At 39.8% G+C, this 8,645-nt stretch overlaps 1 pseudogene; it reads left to right on the forward strand.

Annotated features, from left to right (window-relative positions):
• The first annotated feature begins 3,910 nt into the window (after window positions 1-3,910).
• Window positions 3,911-8,154, forward strand: LOC120286643 (annotated as a pseudogene).
• Window positions 8,155-8,645: the final 491 nt, after the last annotated feature.

Here is an 8,645-nt window from a genome sequence, read left to right on the forward strand (position 1 = left end):
GTCTCTAAGGGACTCGCGTGAGTGTGTGTATGTGTGTCACTGCGTTGTGATTGTGTGGAGAAAGGGAGAGGAGGGTGAGAGGGAGAGGGATAGATCTAAGGCAAGTAATGGCCGCATTCCTCACGTTGTCTATGTTTGGTATGCTGGGAAATATGATCTAGCGTGACCACTTCGACACCCTCCAAGTATGCCTCTCCTAGCTCTTTTATTATGATCATAGTTCAGTTCATGAATTTTCTTTCTGCAATTTCTACATCATCCTACTTCTCATCATTTCTCGACCACATTAAGAAACCAGTTAGATCTTAGTGGGATTCTCATTCTAATCGCAAATGTTTCATATAGTGCTTAAATGATAAAATTATTGCTGTTCATGCATGAGACTATAGATTGGTGACTAGTACATTCATGACAGTTGACAGCATTAGACTTCCAGGAAACAGTTCGTGTACTAAATCAATTATTTCATTATCTGTTCGCTATTTGCATGCTCTCTTCAATTTCTTTTCACAGTTTTTCCCATGCCATCAGAAATTGTTTAGCCAAACAGAAAAGCAACAAAGAAAAAGGCCTTCATACGAAATTAAAATATGACACGTCTTCCATCATCCAACAACTAAAACATTAGTAGCATTCCAGTCACAAGCTGTGGCGTAGTATGCTTGTGGTAGTTCATCACTGTGTTATTGTTTTTAAATGAGGGTAAAGTATCCAGCAAGATCCACCATTCAGTTTAAGTCAATAAAGATTACTGGTCCGAGCCTGGCTAATAAGGCGAGCGCAAATGAACAGTTTTGGATGAATGACGGTCATAAGCTGAAACCATGTTGGAACATCTCTGCACCAAGTAAGGTCCCTTATTGAGCTGTCCTTAATCAGATTAGATTTGAGGATGTATATTTTCTCAACCTTTAATGATGTACTCCCTTACGACCAAAAAAAATAAAAAATGATGTACTCTCTAGTCACAGGACAACAACCATGGCAAGGTTACATAACATTCTCACTGACAGAGGGCCCTGAATATCACGTTTCGCAGGTATCATATATGCTATCAAGGATCAAATATTTTTCTATGTTTAGCCTGTCATCAGCTCACTTGATATGTGTAGCTATTGTTCTGCATCTTACTTTTTTTTTTTGTTGGTCGACCTCTTCATCTTACTTGATAAGCATTATTCGTGCACATTTAGCCAATTTGAAGAAGACTATGAAACAATGGTATCAACGGTTCGACAGATGTAATTTTTTAGGCCAAACGAAAATCAGCAACTTCTCCCCGGAAATTATTCACATCTCCACCTTTTGTGATGTATAGTCACGAGATCTAAATACCGGTCATTTTCCTTTTCTCAGAACATTTTCTCTTATATCTTCTGAACCTTTTCTCTTATATCTTCTAAACCTTTTCTCTTATATCTTCTAAACCTTTTCTCTTATATCTTCTGAACATTATTAAGTTCTTGGTGAAACATGAATATGCATAAGTTATCTTCCTTCCATTTCATTATATAGTCTTTTACTGGTTTTACAGATTGCAGTTGCGGTGCTAGTAGCTAGAGAGTTGGGGGCAACACTTATGCTCCCTGATATCAAGGGCAGAAAACCAGGAGATAAGAGGTTAAGTCTGAACTTCACACTAGATTCAGTCTTCTTTGGTGATTTCTGCAATACCCATTATTTTCTTTCCTGCCAGGCGTCATTGATGTACGAGTACAGTACAGTAATGCTCTATCGTCTCTTGCACTGACGAGAAATGAGAGTACACAAAAATAAGGAATATGTCATAGTAAATAGATACTTCATCGGATACTCATCTATATAAGATAATTATTTGATTCGCTCCTCAGTTCCAGTTCCGGTTAGCTTTGGTGAGACCTCTAATGCTATAATTTTGGGAATTATATTTCAAATACTGTAAGTGATAAAAGTAGTGTTCTGTTTTGATATGGAAAGGTTGAATTACTTACATCTGTCAAATTTACACCAATAATATTGTTCAAATTGCCAGTCGGAATGGAATACCCGCTGATGTATTAATGACCTCGTGACAGGAAGTTCACAAAATTTATGATGCTGAGGAGTTTGCAAATAGATTGAATGGTGTCATCAAAGTGGCAAGGAATCAGTGGGCTTTGGCATCCTCTAGAAAGCTTGCAATAGTTAAGGTGCCTTACATGGTATCGAAATACTACATTAGAACACATATCAAGCCACTCTTCAAAGCAGAGTGAAGTTTAAGGCTTGAGACTTTGTTGTCTTCCATTAACATGAAAAGGGCAGAGGGCACTAATATTTTGGACCCAATTACATGCTTGGTGATGTTCAGGACCCTCCAATTGCAAACTGAGGTCTGGCAACTCATTAATCAAATCATTGGCAAGCTAAAGACATCGGGAGGGGAGTCAAATGGCCAATTTATTGCAGTTGACCTGAGGATTGAAGCTTTACAAAGCAATAGTTGTCAGCGAAGTGGAAGTGTTGAAATGAAGTTTTGCTACCATGCACAGGATTTTGGTGAAATTCTGACAAAAATTGGTATTAGTACCGAGACTCCTATCTATGTGACTCGGTCCAGATGGCACAAGAATCTCAAACCTTTGAAAGACATCTTCCCGAAAACTTATACAAAGGTATACAATTAGTTTTTGACAATTGTTCGCTTCTTTTAGTTCTTGCATGTATTAGCTTGGCTTTAGCAAACTACCTCTTTTGGAATTGTCACAGGAGTTTCTGATGCCACCGGACAAGAAGGAAATGTTCGTGAGCAGTGCGAGTTGCGAGCTCGAGAAGGTTATGGACTTCCATCTGGCATCTGAAAGTGATATCTTCGTACCTGCGTCGGCTGATTTGTTTTATGCGACGGTCGCTGGGTCAAGAATAGCTTCGGGGAGGACTCGGATACTCGTGCCCCCGTCAACCTCCTCCTTGAGTCATATATCCCCTTACATCTCCGAGAAGAAGCATTATGCTTATTCGTGTTTTTGTTGATTTCCTAGGAAATCAAGATTTAGCAGTTAGTCAAATCACCTTCTTTGTCGCTCTCTTCCTCTCTCAATGCCAAAATGTTTAAGAGTCTTATAAGGTTTCCCACCTCAAATTAGTGTACTTACTGTATGTATGAAAGCCGCAGCTGTAAATTGGCGGGTGTAGTCATAGATGCCCTTTGAACTGGTTCCATCTAAAGCTGCTTTAGTGTTCAACGTTAGTGATAAGCTCAGCATCCTCTTTGCATCATACTGCTCTCCTTGTAGTCCCAATTTCTCGTTTTGCAAGTTTGCCGTGATTGGACCACAGCATCCTGAAGAATACTTCATCAGAGAATCGCATTCCGTTGACAATCTACAGCAAAGAATCAATTGCAGACTCAGCTGGCGGAGTCTGCAATTGCTCTATATGATATATGTTAAAGCAATTGGCCATCAAATGTTTTTCTTTCTTATTGTTGATTTTGGAGCTGCCAACTCAGTGGTGCCATGTCTTACCATTGAAATTTTTTATCTTTTACTTGTTGAACTTGCCACACTCACTCATTTTCATCTACCTTTTCTTTTTTGTTTGTCCGTCATTTAATCTTATCCTTCATTGTTAAAAGATAAATTCTATATTTAAACATCAAACATAACACATCAAATTATTCATTTTTTTCTCAAAATAATCACCATTTGACTTGTTGGAAGAAATAGAAAACTTGATCAGAATTAAAGAAATTAAAAATTGAGATATAACCGTGGTATCTATTTATGCAATTTGCCTCATTTACTAATTTGCTAAGCTCAAGTTAAGATTTGTAACACATAAAATAAACTCTTTAGAGTTGTTTTTCCTACTTTGAAACATTCGAAGAACATAAGATAATGACGAGAAGTCATCTCTTTTAAAGTGCCAGTGTGCCTTGCAAAGATAGCTCAATATCGTTAGGAACTCCAGGGGAGTCAACGGTGTCCGAATATCCGGCGACCGCACTGGTACCGGAAGCAACCAAAAACCATGTCGATGGCGACGATGATGATCGCCATCAAACCCCTCTTCTCTCCTCTCACCCATCATCGATCTTCTCGCAACGCTCGACTCCATCATCACACCACTCGGATGCCACTCAGTCTCAACCGAGTCGCGACTCGTCTCGCAACTTCTCTCGCCTCAGCGGCGGCGGCACCTCCTTCTTCTGCCGAGTCGCTGGTGGACGACTTCGATCCAGAGCTGCCAATCGAGGAGGCCTTGACTCTGCCCAGCTCCTGGTACACCGACCCTTCTTTCCTCGACCTCGAGCTCGATCGCGTCTTCTACCGAGGCTGGCAGGCTGTGGGTTCGTCCTCTTCCATTTCATTTCCTCTCCTCAAAGCTCGATGCTTTCGACTCGATTTGTTCTAAAGGATGTGAATTGGCTTTGTTCCTCCGGTTACTCTCCGACCCAGTTCGCGACGATGATTTTCATGACCGGCCGGATATAGGTGTTTCCTGAGTTATATCCTATTTTCACTCCTTCTTCTTGATTGTCAGGATGCACCCATCAGGTTAAATCGCCTCAGGACTTCTTCACTGGCAGGTACTGAGGAGCGTCAGTGAGCAATTACTATCCTCTTGAGGCTCGAAGTTACGACTTGCCTTAATCATAGTCTTTAAAATTTTCTTCCTTTTTCCATGGCTTTCCTTCCTGGACAATTTTTTAATTTATAGTGGTGAGATACTTAGAAGCAGCACCTTTCCTAGTCAAAACTACCGTTTCGTTTTCTCTCTTTATGCATGACTTCCTGGAACCCAGTTATGGTCGAATGCTGTAGATTGGGAAATGTAGAAATTGTGGTCTGTCGAGATGATAATGGAAAAATCCGTGCCTTTCACAATGTCTGTAGCCATCATGCTTCTCTTCTTGCATTGGGAAGTGGCAAGACGTCGTGCTTTTTGTGCCCATATCATGTTAGTTCATTTCCACTTTCATGTTAAAGCTAAGCAGTCAATAATTATATGGCTGTTCTTCCATTTTCTTGTGATTTTTGTTCCTTGATGACGCTTGGTAAAAAGGAAATTGAGAAGCCAATAGTTTGGTAATCCAATTCACTGCTTTTTTAAATGGATAAAGGAAAAGGCTCATGTCAAGCAAACATTTATTCTATCTTGTTTGGAATGCATCTCATTGTGCTGCAACTTCTGCGATTAATGCTTATAGAGTAGCATAGTTAAAGACTTCTTCGAATATTTTACATACTAATAGCATATTGGAATACCAAATTTTCCTATTATGATCTCTATCTTGAGATTTAAAAGCAATGTCCAGTCATGTTTCATCCTGACTTGATTATTGATGAACACATCACCAGGCAGTTGAGTTTGAGAGAAAATGTGCTGGGTTAAGATAATGGATTGATAAGCAGATTCTTTCCATTATCACACTATTAAAACAATTGGAATGTATTTACAAGCCAATTGACCGAAAAACTATCCACAAAAAAAGTATTCAAAGCTTTTGTAGATGTTTTATGCAGATGCACTACGAGAATGCTTCTAAGTCTATGTTGGCACTTGCTATTTCTTGTTGAACTTCTCTTTGAAGTCTGAATAACTTGCGTCACTGAGGAGACTAACAATAAATACAAGCTTTGTGATGGTAAATCTATTTATACCGGGTGATATGCACACCAACTTATCTTGCTTTTTTCTGCAGGGGTGGACTTACGCAATGAATGGAGCCCTTCTCAGAGCAACTAGAGTCAAAGGAATACGGAACTTTGATGTAAAGGCAGGCAATTCTTACTCATATCTCATTCTTCTTGTTGTGCAGCATTTTCAAATGATATAATAAGGAGGTTTCTTTCTGCCGTGTGATGCAGGAGTTTGGGCTCATACCGCTAAAAGTAGCTACTTGGGGCCCATTTGGTCTTCTTAATTTTGAGAAAGATGATTCTCCCGATCAGGAAGTTGAAAGTGACATAGCAGCAAAGGAATGGACTGGCTGCTGTGTAGATATTCTAGGCAATAACTGCATTGATCCATCACTAACTTATCTTTGTAGAAGTGAATACATCCTTGAGTGTAACTGGAAGGTCTGTAGCTCCTCGTTTTAATTTTAATATGCTGCCTCTTATCCTGTTTTAATTAGTATCCTTGGTTCTGGTCTGTATAGTGTAACTTTTTACTGCTTTTTGCTGCTCCAACTGTCCAATGCTTCGATGGAGATCATATTATTGGCTTTCGAAGTCATTTGATCCTAGATTCAGATTTCAAATCTTGACAAAGAAATTCCTAATCCATGTCTCAATGACAATTCTCAGGCAGCTGATTGAAATCGTCCATTCTCCTAGGTTTTCTGTGACAATTATTTAGATGGTGGCTACCATGTGCCATATGCACACAAGGGCCTAGTGTCTGGTCTAAAGTTTGACTCTTACCCCACCACGGTATGACTGGGCACAAATTGTACATTTTCGTAATGCCTATTCCATATATTTAAGCATTGTTCCTGCATTTTCTTGGAATCATCCTCATCATGTTTTACAGAGTAAATCTTATTATATGATGGTTAGTTAACATCTGCAACTGTTTATGGTTTTCATTTTAGTAAGGAGCAATTACTGGATATAAGATAAAGTAAGCCTCCAAATATGTGAAGGTGGATCAACCGACAATGCCAATGATTTTGACCAATTTGGAGCAAAAGCTTATTATGCTTTCATTTATCCCAAATTCATGATAAACAGGTGATAACTTACTCATCAGATTTTGGTATCGATGAAGCAGTTTATCTGACTTCTCTTCTCTAGCTGAGGGTTTGCTGTTTTTATAGGTACGGATCATGGATGGACACAAATCTTGTACTGCCCCTGGGACCAAGTATGCCATGAAATATTTGACTATTTTCTGATGGATTCTCTCAAGGTGATCTGAATTCTAGTTAGTCCCTGTAGTATCAAAACTGATTGCAACCACCAATCACCAATTAGCAATTTGTAAACGTTCTTTCAAAATTTTCCAGAATCGATGCAGAAAAAGGAAAAGGAATAGTGTGCACATAGCAAACCCAGAATATCTACGAAAAGTAGTAACCTCATCAAACTAGAACATTAAACTCGTACATGAACTCTCATCACACAATGCGGCATTGAATATACATGCCTTCAGCCCTTTGGCTCATAGTTATTACCACAGAAGGTGAGCGGCAATTGTAACGACCCGGGCCCACTGTGTGATATTGTCCGCTTTGGACACTGAGTCCTCACGGCTTTAAAACGCATCACACAATTAAAGGAACCCAAGCCTTATAAACAAGGCCCAGGACTCTCCCCTAAGCGATGTGGGACAGGAGAAATGCCTTAGCCTCGCCCGCGTACTGCCGAGGCGATCTTAGTCCGTCCCTCCGTACTGCCCCGGGTCTGGGTCGTCACAGCAATAGAGTATGTCATAGTGCAGCATGCCTTTAGAAAGTGGATCTAAGTAGCTAAAGACATGGATCTGTAAATCTTCGCATCTATTCTACTCTCATGTCCTGTAAAACAGCCAATTTTCACTGTCCTCCAGAATTTTCGTTTTTATGTTATAGTTCATCCCTGGTCACTTTTGATGCTACTCACATCCATTTATTCACTAGTCCTGTGGGATATGCTTCAAGGCATTGTTCCACACATTTAACGCTTTATCGTGATGCTGACTCCTATGATGGTGTTCTAGTTCATAGGGAACTAATCATGCAAGTTTTCTCAACATGGTCGAGTGAGATGTCTATAGATATTCAGGTTCAAGCTTTTTACTCCTTCAAATTTCTCATCGTTTCGGTGATTCATCTAGTTCTCTTCCTTTGACTACAGGATGACAAGATTTTTGTGGTGAGAAGTCTGCAGGATAGTGAAAGAGTACAGGTATTAGAAAGTAAAACACATAAGTAAGCCATAGGCCCAAAACTTGAGCACCACGATCCTCACGTAGGTGAGGAAGATATTGCAGATGGAAGATATTGTTTTGTGTGAAGGCGTTCAGAAAGGCCTCAAGTCTCCAGCCTATTGCAGTGGAGGATATGCGCCAACAGTTGAAAACGCCATGTACCATTTCCATGGTCTGCTCTATCGATCTCAAAGGGTGAACTGGGGTATCTTGTCCGGTGAGGGTGAAAAACGTAGTCCTTGCTTTTCTTACTTTCTATTTCCAGGTTATGAGATATAAACCCGTAGGATTTAGCAGAAGTAACTCATAACCCATGGCCTATTGATTTTCCTCTTATGTTGCAACAAACGTAATTCTAATGGGTCGTCTATAAATCGGTTTAGCTTTGCTCAGGGTATAAAAGATGCTTTAGATAGCGATCTCTCTATCTGGTCCCAAAATGGAAGAAACCCATAGGTGGGGGCCCTAGAGAGAAAACAGTGAAATGCTTTCTGAGGGAAAAGGACCTTAAAGTTGGCGTGCATAGTTCATGAGATAGCCAAATGCAACTAAGCTTGGCTGCAATGAGCCTTATTAGGTATTATTCGGAAAGACACTCAGTCCTCCGAATGCAACCTTCTTGAACAACCCGTCTTCTCTTATGAAAAAAGCATGATAACTTGAGACTTCTTAGGGGCTGCATGGGAACATTTATGTTCCTTTGTTCTTTTGTTCTTTTGCTCCCCAAAAAAAAAAAACAAAACAAAAAAAAAAAAAAAAAACAAAAATTC

The sequence above is a fragment of the Eucalyptus grandis genome, chromosome 1 (assembly GCF_016545825.1).
Source record: "Eucalyptus grandis isolate ANBG69807.140 chromosome 1, ASM1654582v1, whole genome shotgun sequence".
Classification (NCBI taxonomy): Eukaryota; Viridiplantae; Streptophyta; class Magnoliopsida; order Myrtales; family Myrtaceae; genus Eucalyptus; species Eucalyptus grandis.